Raw genomic sequence first — 23,456 nt, 5'->3', positions numbered from 1 at the left:
ACATATCGAAGTTTATTACAAGGTGATAACTCTATGAAATCCAATTGCATTCTTGTAAATGGACCTCTCTCCCATCCTATGGTTCCCAAACTCACAGCTGTTTTTCTTCTTGGGTTTAACTGCTGGCATAAAAGACATTGCTGACAAAGGCTCTCAGTGATCATCCTGAATTTAGGATTATACCACGTCTGTCTAAACATCCTAATCATGGCATCCCTCCCAATATGGGCTTGACCATGGTACATTTGAGCCATATTGGAAATCATGTTATCAGGCATTACTGGTCTCTCATCTTTATAAACCCAAATTTCATCTTCTTCCCTTTGTATACATCCTGATTTTAACCAGATGTCCTTCTCTTCCTCACATGCTTCTTCCTGCATCTGTTTTTACTTCCTGCCAAGTCTCAACTACTGTGGTTAGCATTAAAGGACTGAAACATGTTCAACTTTTCTGTCCCGATTTATAGATGCAAGATTTTTAGCACAGTACTTGAGTAAACAAGGCGGTTGCCTCTGTTGACATAATCATCTCCTTTCTTGTGAGCTTCACATTTTACAACAGCAATTTTCTCTGGTAATTGGATTGCATCAATCAACATTTTTACAAATTTAGCATTTCTGATGGGGGATCCTGCAGAAGTTAAATATCTCTTTGGGACCACAGTTGACCATAATCATGGACAACCCCAAAACCATACTGACTGTCAGTCACTATGGTGACCCTTATTTCTTTTCCCAGCTCGCATGCTCGAATCAAAGCAATCAATTCCACTATCTGAGCAGAACGATTTCCTTTCAGACAAGTTGCTTCCAGAACGTCTGCCACTGTACATACAACATATGCAGCACTCAGAGCACCCTCATCTGTTCTCAAACATGAACCATCTACAAACATTACATAATCAGATTCAGGTAATGGTTCATCTTTAATATCAGGTCTTACTTTGGTACAATATTCACTGTCATCAGACACAGTTTCAGATTTCTCATCAGTTTCATTTATGATGAACTTTATAGTGTCTGTTTCTTTCACTGAATCAGTTTTCTCTTTGGTCAGTTCTCCATAGCTGGTACTTGGAAGCTCATCCTTATCGTGAGTTATCTCCTTTTCACCAGTTTCGAGATTCCTGGTCCTGCTTCCAGAGCTTTCAGATTGCCCTTCAGTACCTATCTGACTACCAGTTTTACCTTCACTTGGTTCAGTGTCCACACTGGTATCAGACCTTACCAAATCTCGACTTTCAGGTCGGTCTTCAGAATCTGGTATTTTGATGACTTCACTTTCTCCTTCAGACGCAGAGCTTGCATCTGATATTTCCAGATGTCGACAAACAGGTCGAGCTTCAGTATCTGGATTTTTATCTGGTTCACTTTCAGAATCTGAGTCAGTTGTGCTTTCTGCTTCGTCCTGTGGATTTTCAGGTTCAGGCACACGGATAGTATGGCTAGCGTGCACCCATCTCTTTACACTGGCACATTTAACTGCAGTCGTGCTAACCAGAATGACTTGTCTGGGCTTCTGCCAACGAGGAACTAAGCAGTTTCTTCTCCTGTGTACCTTTATCCAAACCCAATCTCCAGGGACTAGATCATGATCTGGATGTTTTTCTTTCGAGTTTGCCTGAGTTCCCACCCGATGGAACACAGAGTTACCACGTCAGACAGGTTTTTGTAGTAATCAAGTATGATATCATCATTAATAGTCAATAGTTTATCAACTGGCACAAATGCTTGTCTCATCACTCTTCCCATCAGAATCTCATGTGGACTTAATCCTGTCTTTTTATCAGGTATGCTCCTTAGGGTCATCAGAACAAGTGGCTGAGCATCAGGCCATTTCAGTCCAGTGGCCAAACACATTTTTGGCATTCTGTTCTTTATGGTTCCATTCACTTGCTCAACTACCCCAGAAGCCTCTGGTCTGTAAGCACAATGCAATTTCTGAAGAATGTCCAGTGCTTCACAAATCATTTGCATTAACTCGTTGTGAAAATGTGTTCCACGGACAGTCTCAATTGTTACTGGGAAACCAAAACGTGGAATGATTTCTCTCAACAATAGTTTTGCAACAGTCACACCATCATTCTTTCTGGTAGGGAAGGCCTCCACCCACCGGGAAAACAAGCAAATATTCACAAGCACATATCGAAGTTTATTACAAGGTGATAACTCTATGAAATCCAATTGCATTCTTGTAAATGGACCTCTCTCCCATCCTATGGTTCCCAAACTCACAGCTGTTTTTCTTCTTGGGTTTAACTGCTGGCATAAAAGACATTGCTGACAAAGGCTCTCAGTGATCATCCTGAATTTAGGATTATACCACGTCTGTCTAAACATCCTAATCATGGCATCCCTCCCAATATGGGCTTGACCATGGTACATTCGAGCCATATTGGAAATCATGTTATCAGGCATTACTGGTCTCTCATCTTTATAAACCCAAATTTCATCTTCTTCTCTTTGTATACATCCTGATTTTAACCAGATGTCCTTCTCTTCCTCACATGCTTCTTCCTGCATCTGTTTTTACTTCCTGCCAAGTCTCAACTACTGTGGTTAGCATTAAAGGACTGAAACATGTTCAACTTTTCTGTCCCGATTTATAGATGCAAGATTTTTAGCACAGTACTTGAGTAAACAAAGCGGTTGCCTCTGTTGACATAATCATCTCCTTTCTTGTGAGCTTCACATTTTACAACAGCAATTTTCTCTGGTAATTGGATTGCATCAATCAACATTTTTACAAATTTAGCATTTCTGATGGGGGATCCTGCAGAAGTTAAATATCTCTTTGGGACCACAGTTGACCATAATCATGGACAACCCCAAAACCATACTGACTGTCAGTCACTATGGTGACCCTTATTTCTTTTCCCAGCTCGCATGCTCGAATCAAAGCAATCAATTCCACTATCTGAGCAGAACGATTTCCTTTCAGACAAGTTGCTTCCAGAACGTCTGCCACTGTACATACAACATATGCAGCACTCAGAGCACCCTCATCTGTTCTCAAACATGAACCATCTACAAACATTACATAATCAGATTCAGGTAATGGTTCATCTTTAATATCAGGTCTTACTTTGGTACAATATTCACTGTCATCAGACACAGTTTCAGATTTCTCATCAGTTTCATTTATGATGAACTTTATAGTGTCTGTTTCTTTCACTGAATCAGTTTTCTCTTTGGTCAGTTCTCCATAGCTGGTACTTGGAAGCTCATCCTTATCGTGAGTTATCTCCTTTTCACCAGTTTCGAGATTCCTGGTCCTGCTTCCAGAGCTTTCAGATTGCCCTTCAGTACCTATCTGACTACCAGTTTTACCTTCACTTGGTTCAGTGTCCACACTGGTATCAGACCTTACCAAATCTCGACTTTCAGGTCGGTCTTCAGAATCTGGTATTTTGATGACTTCACTTTCTCCTTCAGACGCAGAGCTTGCATCTGATATTTCCAGATGTCGACAAACAGGTCGAGCTTCAGTATCTGGATTTTTATCTGGTTCACTTTCAGAATCTGAGTCAGTTGTGCTTTCTGCTTCGTCCTGTGGATTTTCAGGTTCAGGCACACGGATAGTATGGCTAGCGTGCACCCATCTCTTTACACTGGCACATTTAACTGCAGTCGTGCTAACCAGAATGACTTGTCTGGGCTTCTGCCAACGAGGAACTAAGCAGTTTCTTCTCCTGTGTACCTTTATCCAAACCCAATCTCCAGGGACTAGATCATGATCTGGATGTTTTTCTTTCGAGTTTGCCTGAGTTCCCACCCGATGGAACACAGAGTTACCACGTCAGACAGGTTTTTGTAGTAATCAAGTATGATATCATCATTAATAGTCAATAGTTTATCAACTGGCACAAATGCTTGTCTCATCACTCTTCCCATCAGAATCTCATGTGGACTTAATCCTGTCTTTTTATCAGGTATGCTCCTTAGGGTCATCAGAACAAGTGGCTGAGCATCAGGCCATTTCAGTCCAGTGGCCAAACACATTTTTGGCATTCTGTTCTTTATGGTTCCATTCACTTGCTCAACTACCCCAGAAGCCTCTGGTCTGTAAGCACAATGCAATTTCTGAAGAATGTCCAGTGCTTCACAAATCATTTGCATTAACTCGTTGTGAAAATGTGTTCCACGGACAGTCTCAATTGTTACTGGGAAACCAAAACGTGGAATGATTTCTCTCAACAATAGTTTTGCAACAGTCACGCCATCATTCTTTCTGGTAGGGAAGGCCTCCACCCACCGGGAAAACAAGCAAATATTCACAAGCACATATCGAAGTTTATTACAAGGTGATAACTCTATGAAATCCAATTGCATTCTTGTAAATGGACCTCTCTCCCATCCTATGGTTCCCAAACTCACAGCTGTTTTTCTTCTTGGGTTTAACTGCTGGCATAAAAGACATTGCTGACAAAGGCTCTCAGTGATCATCCTGAATTTAGGATTATACCACGTCTGTCTAAACATCCTAATCATGGCATCCCTCCCAATATGGGCTTGACCATGGTACATTCGAGCCATATTGGAAATCATGTTATCAGGCATTACTGGTCTCTCATCTTTATAAACCCAAATTTCATCTTCTTCTCTTTGTATACATCCTGATTTTAACCAGATGTTCTTCTCTTCCTCACATGCTTCTTCCTGCATCTGTTTTTACTTCCTGCCAAGTCTCAACTACTGTGGTTAGCATTAAAGGACTGAAACATGTTCAACTTTTCTGTCCCGATTTATAGATGCAAGATTTTTAGCACAGTACTTGAGTAAACAAAGCGGTTGCCTCTGTTGACATAATCATCTCCTTTCTTGTGAGCTTCACATTTTACAACAGCAATTTTCTCTGGTAATTGGATTGCATCAATCAACATTTTTACAAATTTAGCATTTCTGATGGGGGATCCTGCAGAAGTTAAATATCTCTTTGGGACCACAGTTGACCATAATCATGGACAACCCCAAAACCATACTGACTGTCAGTCACTATGGTGACCCTTATTTCTTTTCCCAGCTCGCATGCTCGAATCAAAGCAATCAATTCCACTATCTGAGCAGAACGATTTCCTTTCAGACAAGTTGCTTCCAGAACGTCTGCCACTGTACATACAACATATGCAGCACTCAGAGCACCCTCATCTGTTCTCAAACATGAACCATCTACAAACATTACATAATCAGATTCAGGTAATGGTTCATCTTTAATATCAGGTCTTACTTTGGTACAATATTCACTGTCATCAGACACAGTTTCAGATTTCTCATCAGTTTCATTTATGATGAACTTTATAGTGTCTGTTTCTTTCACTGAATCAGTTTTCTCTTTGGTCAGTTCTCCATAGCTGGTACTTGGAAGCTCATCCTTATCGTGAGTTATCTCCTTTTCACCAGTTTCGAGATTCCTGGTCCTGCTTCCAGAGCTTTCAGATTGCCCTTCAGTACCTATCTGACTACCAGTTTTACCTTCACTTGGTTCAGTGTCCACACTGGTATCAGACCTTACCAAATCTCGACTTTCAGGTCGGTCTTCAGAATCTGGTATTTTGATGACTTCACTTTCTCCTTCAGACGCAGAGCTTGCATCTGATATTTCCAGATGTCGACAAACAGGTCGAGCTTCAGTATCTGGATTTTTATCTGGTTCTATTTCAGAATCTGAGTCAGTTGTGCTTTCTGCTTCGTCCTGTGGATTTTCAGGTTCAGGCACACGGATAGTATGGCTAGCGTGCACCCATCTCTTTACACTGGCACATTTAACTGCAGTCGTGCTAACCAGAATGACTTGTCTGGGCTTCTGCCAACGAGGAACTAAGCAGTTTCTTCTCCTGTGTACCTTTATCCAAACCCAATCTCCAGGGACTAGATCATGATCTGGATGTTTTTCTTTCGAGTTTGCCTGAGTTCCCACCCGATGGAACACAGAGTTACCACGTCAGACAGGTTTTTGTAGTAATCAAGTATGATATCATCATTAATAGTCAATAGTTTATCAACTGGCACAAATGCTTGTCTCATCACTCTTCCCATCAGAATCTCATGTGGACTTAATCCTGTCTTTTTATCAGGTATGCTCCTTAGGGTCATCAGGACAAGTGGCTGAGCATCAGGCCATTTCAGTCCAGTGGCCAAACACATTTTTGGCATTCTGTTCTTTATGGTTCCATTCACTTGCTCAACTACCCCAGAAGCCTCTGGTCTGTAAGCACAATGCAATTTCTGAAGAATGTCCAGTGCTTCACAAATCATTTGCATTAACTCGTTGTGAAAATGTGTTCCACGGACAGTCTCAATTGTTACTGGGAAACCAAAACGCGGAATGATTTCTCTCAACAATAGTTTTGCAACAGTCACGCCATCATTCTTTCTGGTAGGGAAGGCCTCCACCCACCGGGAAAACAAGCAAATATTCACAAGCACATATCGAAGTTTATTACAAGGTGATAACTCTATGAAATCCAATTGCATTCTTGTAAATGGACCTCTCTCCCATCCTATGGTTCCCAAACTCACAGCTATTTTTCTTCTTGGGTTTAACTGCTGGCATAAAAGACATTGCTGACAAAGGCTCTCAGTGATCATCCTGAATTTAGGATTATACCACGTCTGTCTAAACATCCTAATCATGGCATCCCTCCCAATATGGGCTTGACCATGGTACATTCGAGCCATATTGGAAATCATGTTATCAGGCATTACTGGTCTCTCATCTTTATAAACCCAAATTTCATCTTCTTCCCTTTGTATACATCCTGATTTTAACCAGATGTCATTCTCTTCCTCACATGCTTCTTCCTGCATCTGTTTTTACTTCCTGCCAAGTCTCAACTACTGTGGTTAGCATTAAAGGACTGAAACATGTTCAACTTTTCTGTCCCGATTTATAGATGCAAGATTTTTAGCACAGTACTTGAGTAAACAAGGCGGTTGCCTCTGTTGACATAATCATCTCCTTTCTTGTGAGCTTTACATTTTACAACAGCAATTTTCTCTGGTAATTGGATTGCATCAATCAACATTTTTACAAATTTAGCATTTCTGATGGGGGATCCTGCAGAAGTTAAATATCTCTTTGGGACCACAGTTGACCATAATCATGGACAACCCCAAAACCATACTGACTGTCAGTCACTATGGTGACCCTTATTTCTTTTCCCAGCTCGCATGCTCGAATCAAAGCAATCAATTCCACTATCTGAGCAGAACGATTTCCTTTCAGACAAGTTGCTTCCAGAACGTCTGCCACTGTACATACAACATATGCAGCACTCAGAGCACCCTCATCTGTTCTCAAACATGAACCATCTACAAACATTACATAATCAGATTCAGGTAATGGTTCATCTTTAATATCAGGTCTTACTTTGGTACAATATTCACTGTCATCAGACACAGTTTCAGATTTCTCATCAGTTTCATTTATGATGAACTTTATAGTGTCTGTTTCTTTCACTGAATCAGTTTTCTCTTTGGTCAGTTCTCCATAGCTGGTACTTGGAAGCTCATCCTTATCGTGAGTTATCTCCTTTTCACCAGTTTCGAGATTCCTGGTCCTGCTTTCAGAGCTTTCAGATTGCCCTTCAGTACCTATCTGACTACCAGTTTTACCTTCACTTGGTTCAGTGTCCACACTGGTATCAGACCTTACCAAATCTCGACTTTCAGGTCGGTCTTCAGAATCTGGTATTTTGATGACTTCACTTTCTCCTTCAGACGCAGAGCTTGCATCTGATATTTCCAGATGTCGACCAACAGGTCGAGCTTCAGTATCTGGATTTTTATCTGGTTCACTTTCAGAATCTGAGTCAGTTGTGCTTTCTGCTTCGTCCTGTGGATTTTCAGGTTCAGGCACACGGATAGTATGGCTAGCGTGCACCCATCTCTTTACACTGGCACATTTAACTGCAGTCGTGCTAACCAGAATGACTTGTCTGGGCTTCTGCCAACGAGGAACTAAGCAGTTTCTTCTCCTGTGTACCTTTATCCAAACCCAATCTCCAGGGACTAGATCATGATCTGGATGTTTTTCTTTCGAGTTTGCCTGAGTTCCCACCCGATGGAACACAGAGTTACCACGTCAGACAGGTTTTTGTAGTAATCAAGTATGATATCATCATTAATAGTCAATAGTTTATCAACTGGCACAAATGCTTGTCTCATCACTCTTCCCATCAGAATCTCATGTGGACTTAATCCTGTCTTTTTATCAGGTATGCTCCTTAGGGTCATCAGAACAAGTGGCTGAGCATCAGGCCATTTCAGTCCAGTGGCCAAACACATTTTTGGCATTCTGTTCTTTATGGTTCCATTCACTTGCTCAACTACCCCAGAAGCCTCTGGTCTGTAAGCACAATGCAATTTCTGAAGAATGTCCAGTGCTTCACAAATCATTTGCATTAACTCGTTGTGAAAATGTGTTCCACGGACAGTCTCAATTGTTACTGGGAAACCAAAACGTGGAATCATTTCTCTCAACAATAGTTTTGCAACAGTCACGCCATCATTCTTTCTGGTAGGGAAGGCCTCCACCCACCGGGAAAACAAGCAAATATTCACAAGCACATATCGAAGTTTATTACAAGGTGATAACTCTATGAAATCCAATTGCATTCTTGTAAATGGACCTCTCTCCCATCCTATGGTTCCCAAACTCACAGCTGTTTTTCTTCTTGGGTTTAACTGCTGGCATAAAAGACATTGCTGACAAAGGCTCTCAGTGATCATCCTGAATTTAGGATTATACCACGTCTGTCTAAACATCCTAATCATGGCATCCCTCCCAATATGGGCTTGACCATGGTACATTCGAGCCATATTGGAAATCATGTTATCAGGCATTACTAGTCTCTCATCTTTATAAACCCAAATTTCATCTTCTTCTCTTTGTATACATCCTGATTTTAACCAGATGTCCTTCTCTTCCTCACATGCTTCTTCCTGCATCTGTTTTTACTTCCTGCCAAGTCTCAACTACTGTGGTTAGCATTAAAGGACTGAAACATGTTCAACTTTTCTGTCCCGATTTATAGATGCAAGATTTTTAGCACAGTACTTGAGTAAACAAAGCGGTTGCCTCTGTTGACATAATCATCTCCTTTCTTGTGAGCTTCACATTTTACAACAGCAATTTTCTCTGGTAATTGAATTGAATTGAATTTTAACATATTTGTAAAGCGCGCTTATACCGGGACGGTTTCATGGCGCTAGGTAGCGGTGAACCAGTGGACATAGTGACGGAGGCTAAACTGCCAGGGATCTGGAGAACAAGAAGGTCTTAAGATGTTTAGGGAATTCCGCATAGGAAGTAGAAGCTCTGAGGGCGGAAGGGAGAGAATTCCAAAAGGATGGGGCTAGGACCGCAAATCTCGTCCCTCCGGACCTCTTCTTCCTAAAGCGGGGGATTGTCAAGAGGGCCTGGTGAGATGAGCGGAGCTCTCTAGCCGGGAGGTAAGGTGATATGACATCACAAAGGAAGACAGGGGCAGTCCCTGACCTAGCCTGGTAAGTCATGCAGCCCAACTTAAAGAGAGCTCTCTCCTTCACCGGTAACCAGTGCAGAGATTGCAGCAGAGGGGTGGCATGGTGAAATTTAGGGAGTCCGTAAATCAGGCGGGCAGCCTGATTTTGTATCTGTTGAAGGCGGCGGATCAAGTAGTCTGGGGCGCCATTATAGACCACATTCCCATAGTCAAGGCGCGATAGCACCATGGCCATGAGGATAAGCTTAAGGGCGGGAACAGAAAAAAAACGGGAAACCTTACGAATAGTGCGAAGGGAAAAGAAACAGGAGGACACCACTGAGTGAACCTGCGTATGAAGGGAAAGCTGGGAATTGATAAAGATGCCCAGGGTTTTGACCTTTGGGACCGGGAGGGGAGGGGGACCAAGTGAGTCGGGCCAGAACGATGGGGACCAGAGACTGCAACCACTCCCAGTCAAAACCAGTTCGGTTTTGTCGGGATTTAGTTTGAGGTGGTTGCAGTTCATCCAATCTTGGATGAAGAGCATCACCCTCTGGAAATTCTGGGCAGAGGAAGGAGGATGGGAAAGGTTAAAAATAAGTTGGAGGTCGTCGGCGTAATTGAACACCGAGACCTCCATCTGCTGTAAAGAAAAAATGAGGGGTGAAATGTATAAATTAAATAGCAGGGGAGACAAAGAGGAGCCCTGGGGAACGCCGCATGTCACTCTGCGAGGAGGATTGCATCAATCAACATTTTTACAAATTTAGCATTTCTGATGGGGGATCCTGCAGAAGTTAAATATCTCTTTGGGACCACAGTTGACCATAATCATGGACAACCCCAAAACCATACTGACTGTCAGTCACTATGGTGACCCTTATTTCTTTTCCCAGCTCGCATGCTCGAATCAAAGCAATCAATTCCACTATCTGAGCAGAACGATTTCCTTTCAGACAAGTTGCTTCCAGAACGTCTGCCACTGTACATACAACATATGCAGCACTCAGAGCACCCTCATCTGTTCTCAAACATGAACCATCTACAAACATTACATAATCAGATTCAGGTAATGGTTCATCTTTAATATCAGGTCTTACTTTGGTACAATATTCACTGTCATCAGACACAGTTTCAGATTTCTCATCAGTTTCATTTATGATGAACTTTATAGTGTCTGTTTCTTTCACTGAATCAGTTTTCTCTTTGGTCAGTTCTCCATAGCTGGTACTTGGAAGCTCATCCTTATCGTGAGTTATCTCCTTTTCACCAGTTTCGAGATTCCTGGTCCTGCTTCCAGAGCTTTCAGATTGCCCTTCAGTACCTATCTGACTACCAGTTTTACCTTCACTTGGTTCAGTGTCCACACTGGTATCAGACCTTACCAAATCTCGACTTTCAGGTCGCTCTTCAGAATCTGGTATTTTGATGACTTCACTTTCTCCTTCAGACGCAGAGCTTGCATCTGATATTTCCAGATGTCGACAAACAGGTCGAGCTTCAGTATCTGGATTTTTATCTGGTTCACTTTCAGAATCTGAGTCAGTTGTGCTTTCTGCTTCGTCCTGTGGATTTTCAGGTTCAGGCACACGGATAGTATGGCTAGCGTGCACCCATCTCTTTACACTGGCACATTTAACTGCAGTCGTGCTAACCAGAATGACTTGTCTGGGCTTCTGCCAACGAGGAACTAAGCAGTTTCTTCTCCTGTGTACCTTTATCCAAACCCAATCTCCAGGGACTAGATCATGATCTGGATGTTTTTCTTTCGAGTTTGCCTGAGTTCCCACCCGATGGAACACAGAGTTACCACGTCAGACAGGTTTTTGTAGTAATCAAGTATGATATCATCATTAATAGTCAATAGTTTATCAACTGGCACAAATGCTTGTCTCATCACTCTTCCCATCAGAATCTCATGTGGACTTAATCCTGTCTTTTTATCAGGTATGCTCCTTAGGGTCATCAGAACAAGTGGCTGAGCATCAGGCCATTTCAGTCCAGTGGCCAAACACATTTTTGGCATTCTGTTCTTTATGGTTCCATTCACTTGCTCAATTACCCCAGAAGCCTCTGGTCTGTAAGCACAATGCAATTTCTGAAGAATGTCCAGTGCTTCACAAATCATTTGCATTAACTCGTTGTGAAAATGTGTTCCACGGACAGTCTCAATTGTTACTGGGAAACCAAAACGTGGAATGATTTGTCTCAACAATAGTTTTGCAACAGTCACGCCATCATTCTTTCTGGTAGGGAAGGCCTCCACCCACCGGGAAAACAAGCAAATATTCACAAGCACATATCGAAGTTTATTACAAGGTGATAACTCTATGAAATCCAATTGCATTCTTGTAAATGGACCTCTCTCCCATCCTATGGTTCCCAATTTCACAGCTGTTTTTCTTCTTGGGTTTAACTGCTGGCATAAAAGACATTGCTGACAAAGGCTCTCAGTGATCATCCTGAATTTAGGATTATACCACGTCTGTCTAAACATCCTAATCATGGCATCCTTCCCAATATGGGCTTGACCATGGTACATTCGAGCCATATTGGAAATCATGTTATCAGGCATTACTGGTCTCTCATCTTTATAAACCCAAATTTCATCTTCTTCTCTTTGTATACATCCTGGTTTTAACCAGATGTCCTTCTCTTCCTCACATGCTTCTTCCTGCATCTGTTTTTACTTCCTGCCAAGTCTCAACTACTGTGGTTAGCATTAAAGAACTGAAACATGTTCAACTTTTCTGTCCCTATTTATAGATGCAAGATTTTTAGCACAGTACTTGAGTAAACAAAGCGGTTGCCTCTGTTGACATAATCATCTCCTTTCTTGTGAGCTTCACATTTTACAACAGCAATTTTCTCTGGTAATTGGATTGCATCAATCAACATTTTTACAAATTCAGCATTTCTGATGGGGGATCCTGCAGAAGTTAAATATCTCTTTGGGACCACAGTTGACCATAATCATGGACAACCCCAAAACCATACTGACTGTCAGTCACTATGGTGACCCTTATTTCTTTTCCCAGCTCGCATGCTCGAATCAAAGCAATCAATTCCACTATCTGAGCAGAACGATTTCCTTTCAGACAAGTTGCTTCCAGAACGTCTGCCCCTGTACATACAACATATGCAGCACTCAGAGCACCCTCATCTGTTCTCAAACATGAACCATCTACAAACATTACATAATCAGATTCAGGTAATGGTTCATCTTTAATATCAGGTCTTACTTTGGTACAATATTCACTGTCATCAGACACAGTTTCAGATTTCTCATCAGTTTCATTTATGATGAACTTTATAGTGTCTGTTTCTTTCACTGAATCAGTTTTCTCTTTGGTCAGTTCTCCATAGCTGGTACTTGGAAGCTCATCCTTATCGTGAGTTATCTCCTTTTCACCAGTTTCGAGATTCCTGGTCCTGCTTTCAGAGCTTTCAGATTGCCCTTCAGTACCTATCTGACTACCAGTTTTACCTTCACTTGGTTCAGTGTCCACACTGGTATCAGACCTTACCAAATCTCGACTTTCAGGTCGGTCTTCAGAATCTGGTATTTTGATGACTTCACTTTCTCCTTCAGACGCAGAGCTTGCATCTGATATTTCCAGATGTCGACCAACAGGTCGAGCTTCAGTATCTGGATTTTTATCTGGTTCACTTTCAGAATCTGAGTCAGTTGTGCTTTCTGCTTCGTCCTGTGGATTTTCAGGTTCAGGCACACGGATAGTATGGCTAGCGTGCACCCATCTCTTTAGACTGGCACATTTAACTGCAGTCGTGCTAACCAGAATGACTTGTCTGGGCTTCTGCCAACGAGGAACTAAGCAGTTTCTTCTCCTGTGTACCTTTATCCAAACCCAATCTCCAGGGACTAGATCATGATCTGGATGTTTTTCTTTCGAGTTTGCCTGAGTTCCCACCCGATGGAACACAGAAGTTACCACGTCAGACAGGTTTTTGCAGTAATCAAGTATGATATCATCATTAATAGTTAATAGTTTATCAACTGGCACAAATGCTTGTCTCATCACTCTTCCCATCAGAATCTCATGTGGACTTAATCCTGTCTTTTTATCAGGTATGCTCCTTAGGGTCATCAGAACAAGTGGCTGAGCATCAGGCCATTTCAGTCCAGTGGCCAAACACATTTTTGGCATTCTGTTCTTTATGGTTCTATTCACTTGCTCAACTACCCCAGAAGCCTCTGGTCTGTAAGCACAATGCAATTTCTGAAGAATGTCCAGTGCTTCACAAATCATTTGCATTAACTCGTTGTGAAAATGTGTTCCACGGACAGTCTCAATTGTTACTGGGAAACCAAAACGTGGAATCATTTCTCTCAACAATAGTTTTGCAACAGTCACGCCATCATTCTTTCTGGTAGGGAAGGCCTCCACCCACCGGGAAAACAAGCAAATATTCACAAGCACATATCGAAATTTATTACAAGGTGATAACTCTATGAAATCCAATTGCATTCTTGTAAATGGACCTCTCTCCCATCCTATGGTTCCCAAACTCACAGCTGTTTTTCTTCTTGGGTTTAACTGCTGGCATAAAATACATTGCTGACAAAGGCTCTCAGTGATCATCCTGAATTTAGGATTATACCACGTCTGTCTAAACATCCTAATCATGGCATCCCTCCCAATATGGGCTTGACCATGGTACATTCGAGCCATATTGGAAATCATGTTATCAGGCATTACTGGTCTCTCATCTTTATAAACCCAAATTTCATCTTCTTCTCTTTGTATACATCCTGATTTTAACCAGATGTCCTTCTCTTCCTCACTTGCTTCTTCCTGCATCTGTTTTTACTTCCTGCCAAGTCTCAACTACTGTGGTTAGCATTAAAGGACTTGAAACATGTTCAACTTTTCTGTCCCGATTTATAGATGCAAGATTTTTAGCACAGTACTTGAGTAAACAAAGCGGTTGCCTCTGGTGACATAATCATCTCCTTTCTTGTGAGCTTCACATTTTACAACAGCAATTTTCTCTGGTAATTGGATTGCATCAATCAACATTTTTACAAATTCAGCATTTCTGATGGGGGATCCTGCAGAAGTTAAATATCTCTTTGGGACCACAATTGACCATAATCATGGACAACCCCAAAACCATACTGACTGTCATTCACTATGGTGACCCTTATTTCTTTTCCCAGCTCGAATCAAAGCAATCAATTCCACTATCTGAGCAGAACGATTTCCTTTCAGACAAGTTGCTTCCAGAACGTCTGCCACTGTACATACAACATATGCAGCACTCAGAGCACCCTCATCTGTTCTCAAACATGAACCATCTACAAACATTACATAATCAGATTCAGGTAATGGTTAATTTTTAATATCAGGTCTTACTTTGGTACAATATTCACTGTCATCAGACTCAGTTTCAGATTTCTCATCAGTTTCATTTATGATGAACTTTATAGTGTCTGTTTCTTTCACTGAATCAGTTTTCTCTTTGGTCAGCTCTCCATAGCTGGTACTTGGAAGCTCATCCTTATCGTGAGTTATCTCCTTTTCACCAGTTTTGAGATTCCTGGTCCTGCTTTCAGAGCTTTCAGATTGCCCTTCAGTACCTATCTGACTACCAGTTTTACCTTCACTTGTTTCAGTGTCCACACTGGTATCAGACCTTACCAAATCTCGACTTTCAGGTCGGTCTTCAGAATCTGGTATTTTGATGACTTCACTTTCTCCTTCAGACGCAGAGCTTGCATCTGATATTTCCAGATGTCGACAAAGAGGTCGAGTTTCAGTATCTGGATTTTTATCTGGTTCACTTTCAGAATCTGAGTCCGTTGTGCTTTCTGCTTCATCCTGTGGATTTTCAGGTTCAGGCACATGGATAGTATGGCTAGCGTGCACCCATCTCTTTACACTGGCACATTTAACTGCAGTCGTGCTAACCAGAATGACTTGTCTGGGCTTCTGCCAACGAGGAACTAAGCAGTTTCTTCTCCTGTGTACCTTTATCCAAACCCAATCTCCAGGGACTAGATCATGATCTGGATGTTTTTCTTTCGAGTTTGCCTGAGTTCCCACCCGATGGAACACAGAAGTTACCACGTCAGACAGGTTTTTGCAGTAATCAAGTATGATATCATCATTAATAGTCAATAGTTTATCAAATGGCACAAATGCTTGTCTCATCACTCTTCCCATCAGAATCTCATGTGGACTTAATCCTGTCTTTTTATCAGGTATGCTCCTTAGGGTCATCAGAACAAGTGGCTGAGCATCAGGCCATTTCAGTCCAGTGGCCAAACATATTTTTGGCATTCTGTTCTTTATGGTTCCATTCACTTGGTCAACTACCCCAGAAGCCTCTGGTCTGTAAGCACAATGCAATTTCTGAAGAATGTCCAGTGCTTCAAAAATCATTTGCATTAACTCGTTGTGAAAATGTGTTCCACGGACAGTCTCAATTGTTACTGGGAAACCAAAACGCCGAATGATTTCTCTCAACAATAGTTTTGCAACAGTCACGCCATCATTCTTTCTGGTAGGGAAGGCCTCCACCCACCGGGAAAACAAGCAAATATTCACAAGCACATATCGAAGTTTATTACAAGGTGATAACTCTATGAAATCCAATTGCATTCTTGTAAATGGACCTCTCTCCCATCCTATGGTTCCCAAACTCACAGCTGTTTTTCTTCTTGGGTTTAACTGCTGGCATAAAAGACATTGCTGACAAAGGCTCTCAGTGATCATCCTGAATTTAGGATAATACCACGTCTGTCTAAACATCCTAATCATGGCATCCCTCCCAATATGGGCTTGACCATGGTACATTCGAGCCATATTGGAAATCATGTTATCAGGCATTACTGGTCTCTCATCTTTATAAACCCAAATTTCATCTTCTTCTCTTTGTATACATCCTGATTTTAACCAGATGTCCTTCTCTTCCTCACTTGCTTCTTCCTGCATCTGTTTTTACTTCCTGCCAAGCCTCAACTACTGTGGTTAGCATTAAAGGACTTGAAACATGTTCAACTTTTCTGTCCCGATTTATAGATGCAAGATTTTTAGCACAGTACTTGAGTAAACAAAGCGGTTGCCTCTGGTGACATAATTATCTCCTTTCTTGTGAGCTTCACATTTTACAACAGCAATTTTCTCTGGTAATTGGATTGCATCAATCAACATTTTTACAAATTCAGCATTTCTGATGGGGGATCCTGCAGAAGTTAAATATCTCTTTGGGACCACAGTTGACCATAATCATGGACAACCCCAAAACCATACTGACTGTCAGTCACTATTGTGACCCTTATTTCTTTTCCCAGCTCGCATGCTCGAATCAAAGCAATCAATTCTACTATCTGAGCAGAACGATTTCCTTTCAGACAAGTTGCTTCCAGAACGTCTGCCACTGTACATACAACATATGCAGCACTCAGAGCACCCTCATCTATTCTCAAACATGAACCATCTACAAACATTACATAATCAGATTCAGGTAATGGTTCATCTTTAATATCAGGTCTTACTTTGGTACAATATTCAAGAACATCCAAACACTAATGATCAACTTCATTTCTCACCTCCACATCCATGACATCAGGTAACAAAGTAGATGGATTAACATTCACACATCGTGTAATTGTCACATTGTCTGCACCCAGAATTGAATATGCCTCCTTATCCGACAGTCTTTTAGTCCCGGGGAATCACAACAAGGTCGTTACAATGACCGCGTTGTGATTCTGCATACCATTACTCCGCAAGTCGGAACAACGACTTTGCGGAGGGGGGCGCTGGATGTTGGAATAGTATAAATTACTATTCCATCTCCAGTCTGTGCGCACATTAGGGAAGGTGTTGGATTTTGAATCCAACACCTCCCCCCCCTCCGCAAGTCGTTGTTTCGACTTGCGGAGTAATGGTATGCGGAATCACAACGCGGTCGTTGTAACGACCGCGTTGTGATTCCCTGCAGACTAAAAGTTTTGTTGTAAATGTTCTTTATCCGCAGAATTACCTTTTCATACTTTGTCATCCTGTTATTGGTAAGGAACTGTGTTCTGGACCCAGTGAGGAGAATCTCCACTGAATGAGGTACATATACCCTCAACGGATATCCCATCACTATATCTTCACTTTGTTCCGAACTCACACTTGTAGCAGCTACTGCTTTCAAGGATCCTGGCAATGCTTTAGCAACTGGATCTAGAACAGCTGAGAAATATGCAATTGGCTTTCTCAGTTTTCCATGTCTTTGAATTAGAACTGATAATGCACATCCCTCTTGCTCACTATAATACAGTTCAAACTCTTTCTCATAATCAGGCATTTCCAATGCTGGTGCTTCACACAAACTGGTTTTTAGTCATTCACAAGCCTCCATTTCTGTTTTATTCAGCACAATGGGGTCTCTTACATCTGTTCATGTCAGCCTCTGCAATGGTTTTGCTATTAGAGAAAATCCACTAATGCATGGGGCAGTAACCTACCATTCCTAGAAACATTCTCACCTGTTTCTGAGTTTTAGGAGGGTTCATTCCCTGTATCATTCTGATTCTCACTATAGTAACTTGTTTTATTCCTTGGGTAATCTTGTGACTTAAATATTGTACTTCTTTCTGACAAAACTGCAACTTTGAAGGTGACACCGTATGTTCTCCTTCTGCTAAATGATTCAGTAATGCAATGGTATCTGAAACACATGCATCCTTGGTTCTTGATGCCACTAACAGATCATAAATATATTGAACCAGTAATGAATTTCCAGGCATGTTTAAACCCTCCAATGATTTATTTAGCAGCTGATTAAAGATGGAGGGACTCTCAGTATACCCCTGAGGAATTCGGCACCATGCCAAAATACGTTATCCAAACCGGAAAGCAAATATTGGCTGGCTATCTGGATGTAATGGAACTGTAAATATCGCATTACATAAATCAATGACTGTATACCATTCTGCATCCTGTGGAATTTGGTACAGGATCACTGCTGGATTTGGCACAACAGGACAGCATGGGAAAACCATTTTATTAATTCTTCGTAAATCCTGCACTATCCTAAATGTTCTATTAGGCTTCTTCAATCCCATTATAGGTGAATTACATGGCTACTTATTATTTCTTTCAAAATTCCTTGTTCAATCATTTTATTTATCACTGGAGTTATTCCTTCAATTATTTCTGCTGCCAATTTATATTGGGAAATGTTTGGGTAACTCACTCCTTCCTTACAGAAACTTTCACAGGATTTACATCTTTCATTAGTCCAATATCTTCTCCTGTGAAATACCACACTTTTTCTTTGACTGACTCTTTCAATTCACTAGTTATCTTTTCTTTGTCAAATACAGGAAACATACTTTTTCGTTCTGAGTCTATCAGTGACATTGTCATTTCATACAATCTATCTTCGTCTGGAGTTTGAAGTTCAATGCCATCAGGTGAACAGTAAATGGCACAATTCATCTTACACAGTATGTCCCTTCCAAGAAAGTTAACTGGACTACTGTCACACACTACAAACTGATGCATATCTTTACAATTTCCAATTTCAACTTCAACTGAGTCTGTCAGGGATGTTTTAATCTGTCTATTTGCTACACCTACTACTTGGATACAGTCTCCAGAGAGAGGAAGATTGTGCGGGTAGCACCTGTGTCCACTAGGAAAGTCACATTTACATAATTCACCTTTCCATTCGCAAAAGGACCAGATTGATCTACCTCTGGAGTTGCGCCAAGTACACACTCTTCTCCCTCTCTTAGGCACTGTCAGAAGCTATTATCCTGCTCACTCCCATCTTCCTTCCACCAATACTGTGAACTCACATTCACTCTAGGTGATCTTGTTACCTGTTCTCCTCTGAAGAATCCAGTCTCTGCACTGTATTTCTGTAGATTTGCACTGTGTGGGAGTGGTGGTTGTGGCACCTGACTCTGTAGGGTAACTACCTGCTTGTGTGGCGATGGCTGTTGAATTACCTCATTTTGCACCTGCGGATTCAATTATGTATGTTTGGGATTAACTCTTAGTGGCAACTTACACTCTTTCTTCCAATGCCCTAACCTGCCGCAATTGTGACATGAAAACTTTTTCTTTGCCTCTTCTAAATTACCCATTCCTTTTCCTTTATTTAAATTTCCCTTCTATCTTACCTGACCTCCTTCTGGACCTTTTTTCTCTAATTGAGCTACTTGATGTTCAGCCACTTTCACCTGCGCCCACATGGCTTTCTCTTTAAGTTTTCTTTGCTTAACCTCAATCTCATCACTGCAATATTTTGCATGCCTTAACACCTCATCAACAGTACATGATTGCCATCCCATCAAGTTATGCTTGATCATATTTCCTATCTCTGGTCTTAATCCAAAGACAAAACTATAGACAAAAGGACTCATGTCCTGTTCCCTCAACTCCTCATATCCACTATATTGCTTAAACACTAGCAACAATCTTTCATAAAATGAATGTACTGATTCTTTAGGTTCTTGCAATGTCCTGTCAATCTTTACCCAATCTGTTTCTTTTGGAGGGATTTTATTCTTCAAGAATACTGTTACTGTTCATACTTTCGCATTACCTCAGGTCCAGGAGCACCTGTTCTAGGATCTCTTGGATATTCAGTTTTTGGCCAGTCCACAGTTATCTTGCATAGGTCTGCTGGTAGTACTATGTCAAACAACCTGTCTAGATCTTCCCATACTACTTTTGAGACTTTTACAAATCAATCCACTTGTCGGTACCACTCCACTGGTTTCTCTTGCAACCTGGGGAAATCATTTATAAACGACAATATATCCTGTCTAGTCCAAGGAACATGCACATACCCTCCTCCCGGTATTTCTCTAATAGGAAATTCATTCGCTACAGGCTCTTTTTCTCTAACTCGAAACGCTAATGATGTTTTATCATTGCTCTCTTCCTTTTTCTTTGTCCATTTATTCTTCCACCGTTCTACGTCTCCCCATTTCCTCAGCAACACAATTAATTCTTTTATCTGGGTTAATCTTCCAGCAGTAGTCATATTGTGAATATCCTTTTCAGTAAAATCTACTCTGTAAGGTTTCTGTGATATTTTTGTCTTTGCAAAATCAACATTGAGTTCATTTACCAACCCTTCTAGTCGATCGTGCAAATCTTTAGCTCTACATGTAATGCTTTTAAACATGAACATTAACTCAGCATCTTGGTATGCTTTTAAACTGTCTGTTCTAACTGTTCCAATTATTAATTCTTCCATATCAATTTTCAATCTGACCACATCTAACACTTTAGGTTCTTGATCCTTTACTTTTAATGTTTTAAGCCAATCATTCTTGTTCTGTTGGTCCTACAGGAGTTTGTGACAAATTGATTTTTTTTATACTTCTTTCGGGTTTTGCAGAATCTGATTCTGCACCCGTTGGAAACTTATATTGGAGACTTTAATTAAAGGTCAAGTCGGGCGGAGTCATCTGACTCGTACACCTAACTTCAGATAAGTCTGGATAAACCTTTTCTCTTACTTTTTGTAAACTTTGATTCAAAGGGATAGTTAGAGATGGTTCTTTTATTTTCTGGTTTTCGAACACTGGAATCACAGGACCTATTGTTACGGGGACAGTCACACCTTCTATATTTTTAGTAAATTCCTGTATCTTTTCAGTCAATTAATTAGTAGACCATACATATTTGGACGTACTTGGGTTTTCTTCAAATCTCCTCTCTGCTCTATCCACGCTACCCCTAATTTCATTATTTTGTCTAGGAGTACCAGTAAGTCTGGTTTCCAATAATGGGGCATTAGAATCATATATCAATTCCTCTCTCTCAGTACTGTCTTTTATTTAAAAAAATCATCATGGTGTACCAGTAAATCTGGTCTCCATTGGCGAAGCATTTGGAGTCACGGTTACAGAACTCGGTTGATATGGAGGGGGTCTTCTATTTTATATCTCCTCCAATACCTCATCATCTGTCTCACAATCCCCATAACTCTTTCTTTCGGGTTCCAAATTATTTCTCTTTTCCATACACTACCGTCCTACCATTTCATCAACTGTTCTCACCGGATATATTCCAAAACACATATCAGCGTTTCTCCATCTCCGCATTCTACTCTCATGAGCCGCTTCCCATGAACCTCGCAATCTACCTCTAGGTCCTCTAAACTCCTCCAACCTTTCTCTCTCCAATTCATGCATCTCATCTTCCCACTCAGTCAATGCCTCAAATTGAGTTTGTCTAGGTCTTGGTTCAAGCGTAGACATTTTTTCTCTCAAATTTTGCAGTACAGCCGTGCTAAAAGAACCTACTTGTGGAAATGAAATAAACGTCATTCCTAGTGTATCTAGCCCAATTTTCCAACCATATACATGTATGATAGCCATATTTTGTCATCATGTATGATGCAGGCGTTTTAGGCGGAGGAAGTAATTTTCCCTCTCTCGTCACTATTTCCTTATCCTTTTTTAACACATTCTTTAATTAGGTTTTTCCCTTTCTTTCCCATAATAAAAATCAATTTTTTGAAAGTTTTCTGACTTTCAAACAATTGCGCACTCTTCCGCAAACTTCTTAGTTGCACCAACCTATCACAGCTCGGCTCACACTAACGAACCAATCAGAACAGAATACGTTCCGTTTTCCCTCAACCAATGCTTACACAGCCTTTGCTAGCACACAAATCAGCGCTCACTCCGTTCTAATCATGCAGACCAATCCCAGCGCGTCCCTTCTGACGTCAGCCCTGCTCCTGTTTCTGCAACTTCGACTGGCCCCTCCTTTACAAAATTATCGGCACACTGTATTTACACCTTTATATAACTAAAATCAGTTAGTAACCACATAAAACATCTCCATTCGTCTGTTTCATTAAATCCAAAGTGATAGTTTCCTCAAACTCACAAGTATTCTGTATTTCCAGCAGACAGCCCTTACCTCTTCTCTACCACAACATTTTAGTTTAGTCGATAAAGCAGCACATCCCTCTACCTTACCCTTCTCTCAAGCTCCGGTATCAAATCTGTTATTCTCTTAGGGCTAAGTTTTATGTAGAGTACATCTGACTCCTGTACTTAGAGTCAAGATTTTACAGGTGTCCTTCGCTATACATTCTCCACTTTTACACGTAAATGTCCCTAATTTGTAACACACGATGATGTTACCACTTTGAAACAGACTGTGTGATGTGTGACTTACATGCCACACGTTCCTCTTCCTAGGCAGAGTAACCAGCTTCCTACTCCCGGAATCCTCAAATTTCCGACTACACATAACGTAATACAGACTCAACATATGAGGTTAGTCATCATTTCTGTACATGAAAACTCTATATACATTGCCCTACTTATTCTATACATTACCTATTCAAGTTAACCTATAGCAACCAGACTCCTGCTACCAAGAAAAACTGATCCAGCGCTGCTCCAAACCAAACCTCCAAACCATCCTTATATTTCCTAGGAGCTATCACACTTTACTAGTCGGTGGGGCCCATGACACCGCGAGTCACTCATTCACAAAAATCACCCTGCTCCCAAGATGAGGGAAGACTAGAAGAGGAGATGCTGGATTTTAGCAGAGTATCTTATTTCTTGTAATCAATCTGAAATTTTATACACTATGGGCCAGATGTAGGTAGGCATTTACCGGTCGGTAACGGCCGAATTCGGCCGTTACCGACCGGTAAATGCAATTTGAGATGTAGGGCCCTGTATTTTACAGAATCGGTAAATTTACCGATCGGTAAATTTACCGATTCTGTAAAATACCGAATCAGTATTTTTTCCGATTCGGTAAAATTGATATGTAGGTGGGACTCTTCTGAGTCCCACAAGCATTACAGAATCGGTATTTTACCATCAAATACTATTTGATGGTAAAATACCGATTCTGGTGTGCATGCACATGTGTGCATGCACACCTGTGCCATATGACAGGCAGACCTGCCCCTAGGGCTTGTATGCCTGCCACATGGCACCCAATCCTGTTTAGGGGGTGCCAGGGGGTGT

The sequence above is a fragment of the Lissotriton vulgaris genome, chromosome 2_1 (assembly GCF_964263255.1).
Source record: "Lissotriton vulgaris chromosome 2_1, aLisVul1.2, whole genome shotgun sequence".
Taxonomy (NCBI): domain Eukaryota; kingdom Metazoa; phylum Chordata; class Amphibia; order Caudata; family Salamandridae; genus Lissotriton; species Lissotriton vulgaris.
This window is presented reverse-complemented; position numbering follows the sequence as displayed.